This window comes from Lactuca sativa, chromosome 4 (genome assembly GCF_002870075.4).
Source record: "Lactuca sativa cultivar Salinas chromosome 4, Lsat_Salinas_v11, whole genome shotgun sequence".
Classification (NCBI taxonomy): domain Eukaryota; kingdom Viridiplantae; phylum Streptophyta; class Magnoliopsida; order Asterales; family Asteraceae; genus Lactuca; species Lactuca sativa.
Genome location: NC_056626.2, coordinates 44341566 through 44358216, shown reverse-complemented (window position 1 = coordinate 44358216; position 16651 = coordinate 44341566).

Genomic DNA, 16651 nt, shown 5'->3' with positions numbered 1-16651 from the left:
CGTACTGCCACTATTGCAATATCCCAGGTCATCCAACAAAAGAATGCCGCAAGCTATCTAGGTTCCTTCGTGAAAACAACATCTCAATCACTGCCAACCCAACACCACTCCCTGTTGCAAACGTGACCACCGCAGGCCCTACAACATCGCAACCTACCCGGTTGTTTGACACAGGAGCCTCCAACCATGTCACTTTTGACCCCTCAAATCTTCACACTGTCTCTGAATAAGGGGAACCTGATGAAATTCAACTAGGAAACGGTACATCACTACCAATTTCACACATTGGCTCAACACACATAAAAACATCATTTACACCTCTTTCTTTACCTGATATTTTGTGTGTTCCAAACTTAAAAAGAAACCTTATTTCTATTGCTAAACTATGTAAAACTAACATGGTTTCTGTTGAATTTTTCTCCTCTCATTTTATTGTGAAGGATCTTCGCACGGGGGCGTGTCTACTACGGGGGGGGGGGGGGGGGGGGGGGGAGAACATTGATGATGTTTATCACACCACCATCTCATCTTTACATCAACTAAACTTCATCACTACCAAAAAGTCGCTTGATTGACATCCATCCATCAAAGTCTTCAAAACCATTGCTGCCATCCTAGGTCTTAATTCTAAAATAACGTTGAACTCTAATGTTCATTGTTCTTCCTGCGTGGTTAATAAAAGTCATAAATTTCCCTTTGGGCCAAATTCTTTTGTTGCCACCAAACCTTTACAACTAATTTACTCAGATGTATGGGGTCCAGTTAAACAATCCATTGATCACTTCACTTATTATGTCATATTTGTTGACTTCTATTCCAAATATGTCTGGCTTTACTCAATGTAACACAAGTCTGATGTTGCTAAATTATTCCATCAATTTAAAATCTTAGTTGAAAAATTCTTCAATTAACAGATTGTATCCCTTTTCACAGACAATGGAGGAGAGTACATTGGCTTACTCCCTTTCTTACAATCTCATGGAATATCCCATTACACAACCCCGCCACATACGCCTGAATAGAACGGGATAGCCGAAAGGCGTCATCGATACGTAGTGGAAACGGGTTTGTCCCTGCTCCACTATGCTAAACTTCCACTGGAATACTGGTCCCATGCTTTTCAAACCGCAGTCTACCTCATAAATCGTCTACCTACACCTACCTTTGCAAAAAAAAAGTCCCTATCAGCTTCTCTTCAATCAAACTCCATCCTACTCCAAACTAAAACCATTTGGCTGCCTCTGTTACCCATGGCTCAAACCATATACCACCTCCAAACTTCAACCTCGCTCCTCACCTTGTCTATTTATTGGCTATTCCACTTCTAAATCTGCATACAAATGTCGCGACCTTACCACCAACCGCCTTTATCACTCTCGTCATGTGCAATTCATCGAAGATAGCTTCCCATTTCATGAGCATTCACACTCCTACACCTTGCCCACAGCTCACGAATTCCATCCAGGTTCAACAATTCCCTCTCCAGTCTCAACCACCTCATCCTCTACCCCAACGACTCTCCCTATCCTACCTCAACCACAAACATCCTCCATCCCACATCCATCACTCTCTCCTACAAATCACCCTCAATCACCACCTATCACCACCACACCTCCTACTGACCAACACTCTACCCCCTCCCCAAATCACGTCTCACCTAATTCTCCCTTCCCTAATTCACCTTCACCTATACTTACCTACTCTCGCCGGCCACGCCACCCATCTGCTCCTTCCCCATCCACTCCCTCTCCTACAACAACATCTGAATCGCCTCCACTCACACCAAACATATCCCCAGTGTCCCCACCTTCACCACCACCTACAAAAAGAAGCCACAAACCCAACACAAAATACTTCAACTCTAACTTTATCAACACTACCACTCTTCACCCTCTTCCTCCAACTATTGAACCCACCACTCTCAAACAAGCCATGAAAGACCCTAGGTGGCGTGCAGCCAACAGCCAATCGGTTGTAAATGGGTCTTCCGTGTCAAAAAAAACCCAGATGGTTCCATTCAAAAATACAAAGCCCGGCTTGTTGCAAAGGGATTTCTCCAACAATTTGGAAAAGACTACTTTGAAACCTTCAGTCCTGTTACTAAACCTGTCACCATTCGTAGCATCCTCTCCATTGCTCTCTCCCAGAACTGGCAACTACGACAGCTGGATGTCAATAATGCCTTCCTACATGGCACTCTCCATGAACAAGTCTTCATGACTCAACCACCTGGATTTGTGTACCCTCAATTTTCAAATCATATCTGCAAGCTACAGAAATCTCTCTATGGGCTTAAACAAGCCCCACGAGCATGGTACATGGAACTTACCCAATTTCTGCTTAATTCTGGTTTTCGCAAATCAATGGCCGATGCTTCCCTTTTCATCTACAATCACAATGGAATAACATGTTATTTCATGGTCTATGTGGACGACATTGTCCTAACCGGAAACAATCCCTCCTTTCTCAATCACTTCACTAAAACTCTTGCCACTCAATTCTCCATCAAAGACCTTGGACCTCTTCACCACTTCTTACAATTGAAGTCATTTCAACTCCAAATGGCCTCTTCCTCTCTCAACATCGGCATATCCAAGACCTCCTAACTCAATTTCGCATGGATGGTGCAAAAGATGTCGCCACTCCCTTAAACTCATCAATTGTTCGCTCACCCGTCGATGGCTCCCCAACCGTTGACCCAACACCTTACTGGAAACTTGTGGGCTCCCTACAATACCTTGCGTTTACTAGACCTGAAATATCCTTTGCGGTCAATCGTCTCTCTCAATTTATGCATTCACCCGCACAGACCCATTGGCAAGTGTTAAAAAGAGTCCTTCGCTACCTTAATGGTACCATTCATCATGGTCTATTTCTAAACAAAGGATCTAATCTCAATCTTAAAGCCTTCTCAGATTCTGATTGGGGCGGTGTAACTAATGGTGGTCGATCTACGACAACATATATTATATATCTTGGATCCAACATCATCTCTTGGTGTTCAGCACGTCAAAAATCAGTCTCCCGTTCGTCAACCGAGGATGAGTACAAGGCATTAGCTAATGCTGCTGCTGAAGTCACATGGTTTCAACATCTGTTACATGATCTTGGTCTAAAATCCACTGCACCACCTACCTTGCTTTGTGACAACACCGGTGCCACGTATGTATGCGCCAATCCAATATATCACTCCCGAAAGTAGCATGTTGCCTTAGACTACCATTTTGTGTGTAAACGGGTACAAGATGGATCGTTACGTGTTCTACATATCAACTCCTCCGATCAGCTTGCTCATGCTCTCACAGTCTTTCTATCTATTCGTTCCAAGATTGGAGTCTCCGATGGATCCTCCATCTTGCGGGGGCGTATTACGAAGACCACAAAATAAAGCTTATACATGTATAGTCTTAGCTGTTATCTAACTGTACATAGGCTGTCATATTAGTATTAATGCTTTCCTGTAATAACTCCTCAATTAGCTCCTTTCCATGTATGTATTATTGGCTATAAAAGCCACTGTAAAGATCAATAATAATACAAGCATTTTCCAGTATCACCAATACCTTCATACAAGGATGGTTGAAGTGACTTTCCCGTGGTCTGTTGGGGGCTGGAGGTACAGATGATTGTATCCAGTTTTCTGGTTTTGAAGTACTTGCACGATTTTTTAAGTGTTACATGTCTCAAAGTAGATGCATTTTTTAAGTGTTACACGTCTAATATCAAAAGTTGAGTATGTATTCTCCTTTGATCTTACTGGAATATTATTTCCTTTAGAGTCTAGAAATGGGATTAGTAGCAACATTGTATTTAAAATCTATCACTTGATTCGCAAGCTAAGACTACATAAATTCCTGAGCCCAGTAAGAAGGTGAGATATTTTTGTCATATGGTAATATCTGAAGATTTCTTGGTATAACTCTATTGTTGACATTAATCTAGATTTCAGAAGCTTAGTTATGTGTTTTTTGGTTTATGATTATCTTTGTAGTCTTCTGTAGATGCTGGGAATGGTCTGGTTCAACCTACTAATAGATCTGTAACCCCTTTGATCCCGGATTTCATGGATCCAACAATGGCTTATTATCCAAATGGTTATGCTTCCTCTTACTACTATGGAAGTAAATTGGCTGCAATAGTATATGTTTCTAGTTCAATTTAACCATGAAGAAACTTATTTAATTCGACAGTGTCATGGGCATGTTCAACATCTGCAATTGCTCAATCTCCCTTTTCTGTTGTATAGGCTACGATGGAAGTACCAATGATTGGGATGACTACTCAAGATATGTGAATCATGATGGAGTTGATTTATCTCATGTAAGAACCTATTTCCTTCAGTGAGTTTTGTCTATATTTTGACTTCAAAACATGTTTATCATTGTATATTGTTTTTGGTTTCATTATAGGGTGTTTATGGTTATGGTTATGCACCAAATGGACCTTATTCTCCTGCTGGCTCACCTATGCCAATAGTAGGTTAAGATGGTCAACTCTATGGGGCCCAACATTACCAGTACCCTACTTCTTACTTCCCACCTATGACCCCTACAACCCCTAACTCTCTTGCTCTTGAACACAACTAAAGGAAACCCAAATGGTGTGAAGGGGAGCACTACTTCTACCCCTGTGAGGCCAACTTCATATCAGAATTTATCTTTCAATCCAAATGGAACCTATAGAAGAGGTGCACAAACTGGCTATCAAGATCCAAGGTACACTTATGTTGGGCTTCAATCACCTATACCATGGCTAGATAGCCCAATATACCCTGACGACCAAACAAAAAACAACTTTGGCTACTACCCCTTTCCTTTATGAAGTCCTTTTCCTTTAAGAAGTTGCAGGTCTAGTTAAAAGAGATGAACGTGGGTTGTTAGGTGCCCTCCAAAAAATCAAAAAACAAGGATAATGAGTCAATATTTCACGTCAGTGTTTCTCTTTGTTGTGCATCTATGTTTTTATTCTTGATTTAGTTTATTGTAGAGCTTTAGAGTTTAGATAATTTAACTTGTCGATGTGAAGAAAAAACACCTACCAGAAAGATGAGGAGAAGAACGTTGCTCAAATGAAGCTTTTCCATATTTAATTGGATTAATTCTAATTAATTAAACTGCTTATATTTAACTTTATTAGGGTAATTTGGTAATATCATAAGGTAAATTGAATTATATAAGTTTTTGTAACATTAAATTTGTTTAATCTTAATTAAAATATGAGTTTGGATATATATATGAATTTTATAGTTTTAAAAGGATATATATTTAGTTTTGAAAATTGTAAGGATATATAAGTAATATTTAAAATTTGTAAGGACGTCGATGAAATTTTGCCTAACTTGAAACCGTAACATACAGGTACTTGGATTAACAACTGTGACCTTTTCATCCAAGCATGATGTTAGCTTTTTTGCACCAGATATCAATGTACCTTCCAGGTCAGTATCTTCTATCTATAATTCACCTTTGGCTTTTATAGTTGACAATATTTTAATTCACCTTTGGCTATAAGTTGTGTTCACTGTAGGGGCCTTGGGAAATCTGAGTGAAGATATTAAGGGAACCTACAAATTCCACAATAATATTGAGTACAAGATTTTTGTGATGTCATGGTAGTCAGCAATAGGAAATAACATAGTTTTTTTTTATAATTCTTATTATATTATTTACATATTTTATTGGTTGCATTCAGTTGGAGGGTTGGCGAAACATTTAAGGTGTGTTGGGATTGATGATGTTGTTCCCCATTCTAAAAAGCCAGAAAGCAGGTATATAACGAGTTGTTTTGATGATAAAGTAGGAAAAAAAGAGTGTGATTTCAAGTCAACCCCAACTGCTTGTTTGAAAGGAACATCCAGTTATGGTCGTGCATACTCTGCAATCAACTCTATTGGGAGGTACTCTCTTCTCCACTCATCTCTATATTGAGCATAAGCCGTCTTATGTATAAAATTCCAACAATTACCATTTTCTTACAATTTTTAACATTTAACAACCCTCGTTTAATAAGTTGATAACTTGTTGCAAGGTGGACACGATACTATTGCTAGATACATGCACCTCCATTGTTAGATATCTTGCTGAGCTTCCCCATATTTATGAAGGAGTTTACAAAGGTAAATATTTGCCAAAACCCTTTTAAATATTTTAATCTTCAAAAACGTTATTTTATGATGGATATAAAATCTATTAAAATGTAAACAAATGGAAGTTGCAATTCTGATAAGTTTTTTATTCCTATTGTTTTTTATTATTTATTATTTTTTTGTTTAGAACAAATGGAAATTGCAAAGTCAAAAGGCCTAGGTGAACTATTAAACTTGAAAGACATACAAATAGGGATGAGAAAAAGCGGGTGTTGGAATTGATAAAAACATAGCTATAACATAGCTATAGCTTCTCAATCAATAGCTACAATTTCAAATTTTAATGTCCCTATTGCTGATTTGGAGTTTTTTGACCTTTGCATTGGTGAACAAGAGGCAAGAGACATGATGATTGGTTGGATACATGAATGGTTTTAGAGCTTCTTCATACAACTTAATGACGATTACTGAAACAAGAAGGTGCCCCTTTATAGCATTGTAGTATTAGGTTATATAGTTAGGGAAAACCTCTTAATAACAATGTAAAATCAGATACCTTTAATATCAGTATTACAATTTTTTTGACATGATGTTATTGGATGAAATTGATTGTTTTGGTATATATATATGTGTTTCTATATTTTTGTATTATGCGTAAAAGAGTATCATAAACGCACGTCGTATATGCATATCGTAAATGGTTGTTGAAGTTTATGACACGCAAATGCGTGTCGTCTTCATTTATGACAGCGGCTTTAATGATAAGCAATGCGTGTCCTAAAGGCACGTCGTAAGGTTATGACACTCAAATGTGTGTTGTCTTCCTTTATGACGGGGCCTTCCTTGATACCCATTGTGTGTCGTAAATGAGCGTCGTAAATGCGCGTCGTAAATAGACGACGCTCAAAAGTGTGTCGTCTCTCGTTATGACTGGGCCTTCCTTGACACACATTTAGACGTTGTCTGAGCGTTTTATGACACGTATTGCGCGTCGTAAAAGGCTGTTTTTCTAGTAGTGGTTAAATTATTCGCCTCCATGTTTGGACAAGTTGAATTAATCAATCAAATCATCTATCTGCAAGAAACTTTTGTTGAACAATTCCCATGATCAATTTCTGCCCCAATTTCTTTTATGAAGGTGTGGGTTTTCTTACTCTTTTGGTTAATTTGGATTTGACTTGATACTAATGAAATCAATCATTTGTTGTTTTGAATTGATTTATTTCTTCTTCCTTTCCACCTTTTGCTTTGACTTTTCCCTTTCTAATGCCTCATGCTTACTCGAGGTGATCTTCCTTTACACCAACAATCAATTTCTTTTTTACTTACTCTACATTATCCCTAAAATTTTTTGTTGTATTTGTGTTTTTAGGTGTACCAAAGCTGTGAATTTGAAAAATTCTTCAACAGAAGAAAAGACTCTCAGTTTGAAGGTGTGTAATGTTCCATAATTATCAAAACCATCGGCAAAAAAGTATCCTGTATGAATGTCACACCCCAAAACCAAGAACGGCAGAAACGTTCTGGGGCGGATGACGTCATGTACAGTATCATAACAATGCAAAGTAGTAAATAAGCAACAACATCATCCATTGCATTAATAGTATAATTTCATACAAGTGTGTTCTTTAATAGTAATAAGACATCAAAAAGAATAATCAAAATAAAAGACGAGTCTTGAAGATGCTCTGTCTTCTCAAAACCTGATCATCGGTACCTATCTACTGGTGACCTGAGAATACAAGTTATTTTGAAAGCATAGATCAACATTAAAGCTGGTGAGTTTTTAAGTATTTAGTGTCAATGATTGTATAAGTTTGATGGAAATGTTTGTAATTGAACAATGTAAATGTTTGTATATGTTTGAAACTCCTTGAAAATCCTATATTTTCTACTAGTATAAAAAGTAGTCTTCTACCAAGACCCAACTATTTTGTATGTTTGTTCCTTTGTAAAAGTGAGTGCTTTTCCCAAATATGACTATCATTACCAAAATATAGTTTTATATTACCCTTTATGTGAGAAGATCACAATTTAAATATAAAGGGAAATGTATATGTGTACTGCAGTATTATTTGTATTAATCACTGAAGTAATAACTAACTTAAACCAATGGTTTAATTAAGGCAAAATGTGATATGACTGTTACCATACTAATCTGACTATAACACGACGATGAAAGACGTCGGAAGAAATGACATTTGGCACCTGTAAACTTGCAAGTCCCACTGTAGCGAACAACAAAGGTGTAGGATAGTCAATCCAATATAGATCTATACGCAAACTCACGCACTCCCTCCAGGAGATCCTGGTTACAAAACATGACATAACGAAATGGTCAATGTGTCATGAAGTAGTATCTCACATAATGTTATCTCTAAATCTTGTTATACTATACTTGTTATAGTAATAGTATTCTATGTATAGTACTCTCTGTCTAGTATTCTCTGTTATAGTATGCTCTGTTATAGTATTCTCTGTTATAGTATTCTCTGTTATAGTATTCTCCGTTATAGTATTCTTTGCTATAGTATTCTCTGTTATAGTATGTGTATATGATAGTATTCTCCTAAACTATATCTATTATAGTTTACTAGTAAGTTATGTATATGAATAGATGAATGTTTACCCTTGCTACCCAAAGGTACTGAACTGATTGAATAGAACTTTTATGTCTACATATGTATACATAATATATATCTAATATTTAGACAACCTTTGGACAACTGGTCGGTACCCTAAGTCCACATCCAAACAAGGAAAAGGAAGTAAAGCGAGCTAGCAGTCCTAAGTCCTTTAAACATTATGTATATAACTATACACATATATACATGCTTTTGACAGTTTATATAAGTTAAAAAGAGGTTTTGTAATACCTTTAAAAAGTTTTGAACAATAAATAAATAATGACTTGATGTCGGTTTATAAAACGATTTAAAAGTAGATTGTTTTGAAACACAGTTTGAAGTATATGAAATCCTTGACTGAAACACAATTATAAATCACATGTGATTGATCTTATAACTAGCATGTTTTCTACTTGTATCCCCCCCACCATAAAAGCATTTAAAATCATTTAAGAGATAAGTTTAAGGGGTATGAACTCACCTGAAGTGAGTGATGCGAATGTAAGATCGTTAAAGGATGCTAAGTGTCAAGTGAGGACTTGAGCACACACGAATCATATTTAACATATAATGACACATATATGCTTACAATTAGTGTTTATAACAACTAATTAGATAATGGAACAACCTTAGGGATTAGGAAACACTTGCATTGAAGTGTTAAACCACTTAGGGTTGCATATAAGGGGTGTAGGGCCTCACTTGGGAGTTTATGGCCCATATGGAATAAACCACATGAGTTTACGGCCCATGGACCATTTCCTCATGAGTTTAGAGCCATAAAATCATGGTACTAAGTATCAAGCTGTGATTTAAGGTCTTATAAATCAATATGAAGTGTTCTATGCTCAAGTCTAAGCCCTAGGAAGGAATGGTGGCACCATTGCACCACTAACTAGTGTACACGGCCTAAGGACCATTTCCCCATGAGTTTATGGCTGTAAACTCAAGGTATCTTGTACCAAATCAAATTTTACGGTCCCTAGCTTATGATAGAAGTGTTCTAGACTTGATCCTAAGGCTTGAGAAGAGATTAGGGATCATTTAGACCCTTAAATAGAGTTTACGGCCCAAGGAGGTTCCTTGGCTGTAAACTCCCTTTTGATCATGATTTCTTGATGATTTCTATGTGTAAAATAGTTGATTCAAGTATATATCAAGCTTAGACAAGAGTACTTACAGTGTAGAATCTTGAAAGGGTGCTTAAGGCTCAAGAACACTAGTATGTGTTCTTGGTGAAATGAGGAACATTTGATTATCTATCAAATGAAGAGATTCCATGGATGAAATCATTCACAAACACTAGATAATGAAGTTTATTAACTAATCAAGGAAGAAAATACTTACTAAGTTGAATATCTAGTGATGATACTTGAGAGAGAATGAGGTTAAGGACTTGAAAATGGTTAAAAATGATAAAAATGGCTAAGTGTCACTTATATAGTCCATAGGGTTTACGGCCCCAATACCATTTGGGCCGTAAACTCCAAATTCTTGGAGTTTTGGAACTTAAATGTTGCATACTTTACCCTAAAGTATCTTCTCTCCAGTTATCTCCTGCAGTACTAGGCTTTAGAACACTCAAACTGACTCCAAAACTGCTAAAATTTAGCAATTGAAATTTTGACTTTGATTGAATGTAGGGATTGTTATAAGATAGAAATTTCGAGTTATCACATCATCCCCCCATTAGAGTAAATTTCTTCCCAAAGATGAGGATATTTTAGTCTCATTTGATCCTCGTGCTCCCATGTGAATTCAGGTCCTCGCTTGGCGTTCCAGCGAACCTTCACTATCGGCATACGGCTTTGTTTTGTTTGCTTGACCTCTCGGTTCATGATCTCTACAGGTTCTTCCAAGAAGGTGAGGCTCTCGTTGATCTCGATCTCGTCGAGTGGGATTACAAGACTCTCATCGAACAAACACTTTTTCAAGTTCGAGACGTGGAAAGTAGGATGTACGTTACTGAGTTCACGCGGTAGATTGAGTTTGTATGCTACAGGGCCAATTCTAGCAAGAATCTCGAAAGGCCCTACGTATCTTGGATTTAGCTTTCCACGCTTTCCGAAGCGTATCGTGCCCTTCGAGTGTGAGAATTTCAAAAGGACTCGGTCTCCCACTTGGAATTCCAAAGGTTTCCTTCGTTTGTCTGCGTAGCTTTTCTGTCGGTCTCTAAAGGCTTTCAATCGTTCACGAATCTAAACGATCTTCTCTGTCGGTTCCCGTATGAGTTCCGGACCTGTGAGAGTGCTGTCAGGAACTCATCCTTTAGCTAACTGGGTGTCGCCCACCTCAGCCCAACACAGAGGGGATCTGCACTTTCGGCCATAGAGGGCCTCAAATGGAGCAACCTTTATGCTCGTGTGGTAACTGTTGTTGTAGGAAAATTCGACAAGGGGTAAATGATTATCCCATGCTTTCCCAAAGTCGATCACACATGCTCTCAACATATCTTATAAGGTTTGGATAGTTCTCTCACTTTGTCTGTCGGTTTGTGGATGGTAGGTTGTACTCATGTCCAACCTCATTCCAAGGGAACTTTGTAGCGACTGCCAGAACCTCGAAGTGAATTTACTATCTCTATCGGATATAATGGATATGGGAACACCATACAGTCGTACGATCTCCCTAATGTATTTTCTTGTTAGTTTCTCCATCTTGTCAGTCTCTTTGATTGGTAGGAAATGCGCAGATTTGGTCAATCTGTCGACGATGACCCAAATGGTATCAAGTCCACCCGTTGTCTTGGGCAACATGGTTATGAAGTCCATAGTAATCCGCTCCCATTTCCATTCTGGTATCTCCAGTTGCTGAAGTAAACATGATGGTTTCTAGTATTCGACCTTAACCTTTGCGCAAGTAAGGCATTTACTCACGAAGGTAGCAATCTCTGCTTTCATGTTGGGCCATCGGTATAACTTTTTAAGATCCATATACATCTTATCTGAACCTGGGTGAACATAATATCGCGTGTTGTGCGCCTCGGTCATGACCACGTCTCTGAAGCCACCGTGTTTCGGTGTCCAGATTCGGTCCATGAAATATAACGCTCCGCCACCCTTGCTTTCCAAGTTCTTATCCATCCCTCTCAGGGATTCACTTGCCACATTTTCAGGTTTCAAAGCATCGAGCTAAGCCTCCTTAATTTGTGTGGACAAGTGTGAATAGATAGTCATAGTCAATGATTTGACTCTATGACCAGAGTATTCTTTCCGACTTAGGGCGTCAGCTACTACGTTGGCCTTGCCGGGATGATAACGAATTTCGCATTCGTAGTTATTGAGTAGCTCGATCCACCGTCGTTGTCTCATGTTGAGCTCCTTCTGATCAAAGATGTTTGAAGGCTTTTGTGGCCTGTAAAGATAGTGCTTTTCGTACCGTACAGATAGTGTCTCCAGATCTTTAGAGCAAACACAACTGCTCCTAACTCAAGATCATGCGTGGTGTAGTTGACCTCGTGTGTCTTCAGCTGTCTCGAGGCATAGGCGATGACCTTACCTCGTTGCATCAGGACACATCCGATCCCTTGGTTGGATGCATCACAATAGACTACGAAGTCTTCTATTCCTTCTGGGAGGGAAAGTATTGGCGTGGTGCATAAGGTCGCTTCAGCGTTTGGAACGCCTTCTCTTGTTTCTCTTCCTAGTCAAAGGTTACGCCCTTCTGGTTCAGTGTAGTAAGCGGCTTAGCGATGCTAGAAAAGTTCTGTATGAACCTGCGATAGTAGCCAAAGAGACCTAGAAATTGACGAATTTCTGTAGGTGTCTTCGGTGCTGACCAGTTCTCAATGGCCTTGATTTTAGAAGGGTCCACGTGAATTCCTTCTTTGCTAACAACACGGCCCAAGAATTCGACTCTTTGAATCCAAAACTCGCACTTAGAGAACTTCGCATAGAGCTTTTCCAATCGTAATTTTTCTAAGACTCTTCGTAGGTGTTGACTATGCTCCTCCTTACTTCGAGAGTAGATAACTATGTCATCGATGAAGACAATGACGAACTGATCCAAGTAAGGATGGCACACCCTATTCATTAAATCAATTAATACAGCTGGTGCGTTGGTTAATCTGAACGACATCACTACAAACTCGTAGTGTCCATAACGAGTTCGGAAGGCTGTCTTGGGAACATCCTCCTCTCACACTCGTAACTGGTGATACCTGGATCTTAGATCTATCTTTGAGAAGTAGTTTTCTCCTTGCAGTTGATCAAATAAATCGTTAATGCGGGGTAGAGGGTAAAGATTCTTAATGGTAAGCTTGTTGAGTTCCCTGTAGTCGATGCACATAGGAAACGATCCGTCTTTCTTCTTGACGAACAAGACCGGTGCTCCCCATGGTGAGAAGCTTGGCCTAATAAATCCCTTCTTGAGAAGTTCGTTAAGTTGACTGGAAAGTTCCTGCATCTTTGCTGGTGCCAGACGATATGGAGATTTGGCTACTTGAGTAGCCCTTGGCACTAAGTCGATTCTGAACTGGACTTGGCGTTGCGGTGGTAATCTCGGTAGTTCTTCAGGAAAGATGTCAGGAAAGTCGCGTACTTTTGGAATGTTATGAATTTCCTTCACTTCTTGACTCGTATCAACGATGTGTGCAAGGAATGCATGATATTCCTTTCGCAAGCACTTCTGAGCTTGGATACACGAAATGATGCAAAGGTTCGTACTAGATTTGTCGTCGTAGATAACTATAGTTTCGTTGTTAGGGAGGTTAAGACGAACTGCTTTCTCAAAGCACATGATGTCGGCGCGACAATGACTTAACCAATCCATGCCGGTTATGACATGGTAACTTTTAATTGAGACCGACATGAGGTCTATTTGGAAAGAATGACCATCTAGAGTTAGAGTACAACCTATGTATATGCAGTTAGTAATTTCCGTTTTCCTGTTTGCCATTTCTACAGTGAATGATTCCTTTAGTCCTCGTGGTTTTTGTTTAAGCAAATGAACAAATTTCTGGCTTACGAAGCTTCTATCTGCTCCACTATTGAATAGTACACATGTATATGAATTATCAAGGAGAAACATACCAGTAACTATCGTAGGATCAACTACGGCTTCCTCGTGGCCTATCGCCATAATTCTTCCCAGTCCGCCAGCATTCCCTGCCTTCGGGCAGTCTCTCTTGAAATGACGAACCTCGCCACAGCCGTAGCAAGCCTGGCCCGCACCTGTTCCAGGGACTTGGTTAATTGGCCTTGCCGGAGCCTTGCAGAATCGGGCAATGTGCCCTTTTCTGTTGCAGTTAGCACACTGCATTTCCCGGCAGTCACAATTATGATGGAAGGTGCATTTGTTTCACTTGGGAAAATTTCCGGTATACGGCTTCCTAGGCGTTGTAGCAGCAGGTACTATTGCGGAATTAACAGCCACCACTTGCTGCTTCTTGGCAGAGTTCTGCGCCGATTTGCCCTTCTTGTTATCCCAGAACTTCCACTTGTTGTCAACGACTTTGGAGGGTTCTGGGATAGCCAGGGTTGTTGTCGTTGTCGGGGTAGAGACTCTGTGATCAATGAGTCTCTATGCCAATCGTTTGGCACTATCGAAAGTAGTGGGGTTTGAAGTTAAAAAATTCCCCTGAAATGGAGGCACTAGCCCCCAAATGTAACTCTCGACCTTCTTCCCCTCAGTGGGAACCATATTGGGACATAGTGACACCAGATAGCTGAATCTGGCAGTATAAGCCACTATGTTGGAGCCTTTCATGGTCAGACTCTAGAGTTCTTGTTCCATCTTCTGAACCTCGCCCCTCGGGCAATATTCTTCAACCATCAGCCCTGTAAGAGCTTCCCAGCCCATAGCATTTGCCACTATTAAGGTTAGTGACTTGACATGGCTATTCCACCATGTCAGGGCTCTATCACTGAAGGTGCATGCAACAAATTTTACTTTGCTTCCTTCAGTACAGGAACAGATCTCAAAGATCAATTCCGTCTTTGCGAACCATTACGATAGCGCAATGACTCCACCGATTCCATTGAAGGTTCGGGGCTTATAGTTGGTGAAGTCTTTATAAGTGCACTCTCACGAGTGCACGACGACGTCACCTTGCGTGGAATGAACAACCGTTCCACCTCCACTTGTTCCCTGGTTGTTGTGATATTGTCCCATGGCTGTAGCAACAGCCGCAACTACCGCAACATTAAGAGTTGCCGTATCAAATTGTGAAGGAGTTGGTATTTGAGTTGGAGTAATCAGAGGATTACACCTCACTGACTTGTGGGGAGGTATCTTTCAACTATAAGTTTAAAAGATGATTAAAATGATAAGAATTCAATAGTGAAGTAAATGAATGAGTCCCATGAACTAAATCGCCATAGTTCAACAACTAGATAAGAGTATGAGTTCCATAGAGTACTAGAGTCACCAGAATGAAAGTATTTGAACAAAGATTTCTACAAAAGATTAGCTGACTGCCAATATCATTGATATTAAGGATGTAATAAGTTTGGGGAAAAATTGACCTAAGAGTAGGTCTTACATCATATTTGAAGTAGAAAAACTTTGACAGCTTAGAAGTCTAGTTAAAGTACTTGAATGACAGGAATATTTTACAGAAAAGTGCTTTATAGAGCACCGATACGAAAGGCTATTCCTTAAACCAAAAGAAAAGATGAGTCAGAAATCTTCTACTGGCGACGGAAATTCCTCAGGCGAACCCTCAGATTTGCCAGTTGACGTACTACATCCTGAAGATGTCGCTCATGAGCTCTCTGATGCACTTGAAGTTCTATAACCTCAGCGCGGGATGCAGCTAGTTGTTGCTTCGGAGCCTCATTGGTCCTTCTAGTCCTTTCCATGGCTTCTTCGAGTTGGCGAATGCGAACCGTGTTAACGCTAGAGTTAACGTCAATTTCCACGACTCGGCCGATAGCTACTCTACCTTGCTCAATATTCTGAGCAATCCTGCGGACCATAATGGGCAGGACTCGGTCAGTAGAGCCTCGTTCGCTAAGATTGTAAAATCTTTGGTCTCCTTTGAAGGGTAATGGTTGACCCTGCTCATCACTCCAGCGATTCAAGTTTGTCGCCCACAAGGGTGTGGGACCTTGAAATGCAGGTCGGGGGTTGAGATTTGGGTTCTGAACTGCTTGAGGTAGGTTGTTGACTTCTGGTTCGGAGTCAGAACCATCCGAAAAGCCTTTTGCGAGGTGATCATCCAAAGGGATTGGATGGTCATCTTCTGGCTCGTCATCCAGCCATCCATCATTGCCTTGATTTGGGAAGTACAGGTCTCCGGGGATATGGAATCCAGCCATGATATCTACGCGAGAAAAGGGGTATAAGAAATAATTATTAGATGTACTAACTAAAATAAATATAAGATGATCTTTATTAGTTACTCCAACATTTGCGTAGTGCATACCATTTGTATGTAATCAAAACAGGATAGACCTTCGAATAAGTGATCCTAACCCTAAGTCCACAACCAAACAAGGAACAGGAGGTAAAGCAAAGATCACAGATTCGAAGTCTATGCCACCATAGTTACATATAACCGTAGTGTATCCACTCAGCAACTATTGACATACTAATAAGGAGCTGTTTCGTTCTCAAATAAGTAATTATAGTAACACAAAATACTCCTATAGTATTTTAAGTTTATGTTATGTTCTAATGTTCTCATTGTAGTAGTGTTGGTAAGTTCTTAGACTTGTTGATACATCACAACCATTCTCGGCACATGGTAATCACTTCTCGTACCAACATAGTTGATCAGGCTATGTCATTCCCAGAACTGACTATATATCCCTAAGCTCACTTACAATCGTAATACTTTTGTTATGTTCTAGTATGACAGTGTTCTATAGTAAGTATGTAGGTATGTAATTATGTATACTTCTCATTAAGTATTTTAGTACTTAAAAGTATAAACTCTTGGTCAGAGTATTTTAATCCCATTGTATTTATAGTTTGTAAATCTTTTATTGGTTGATAT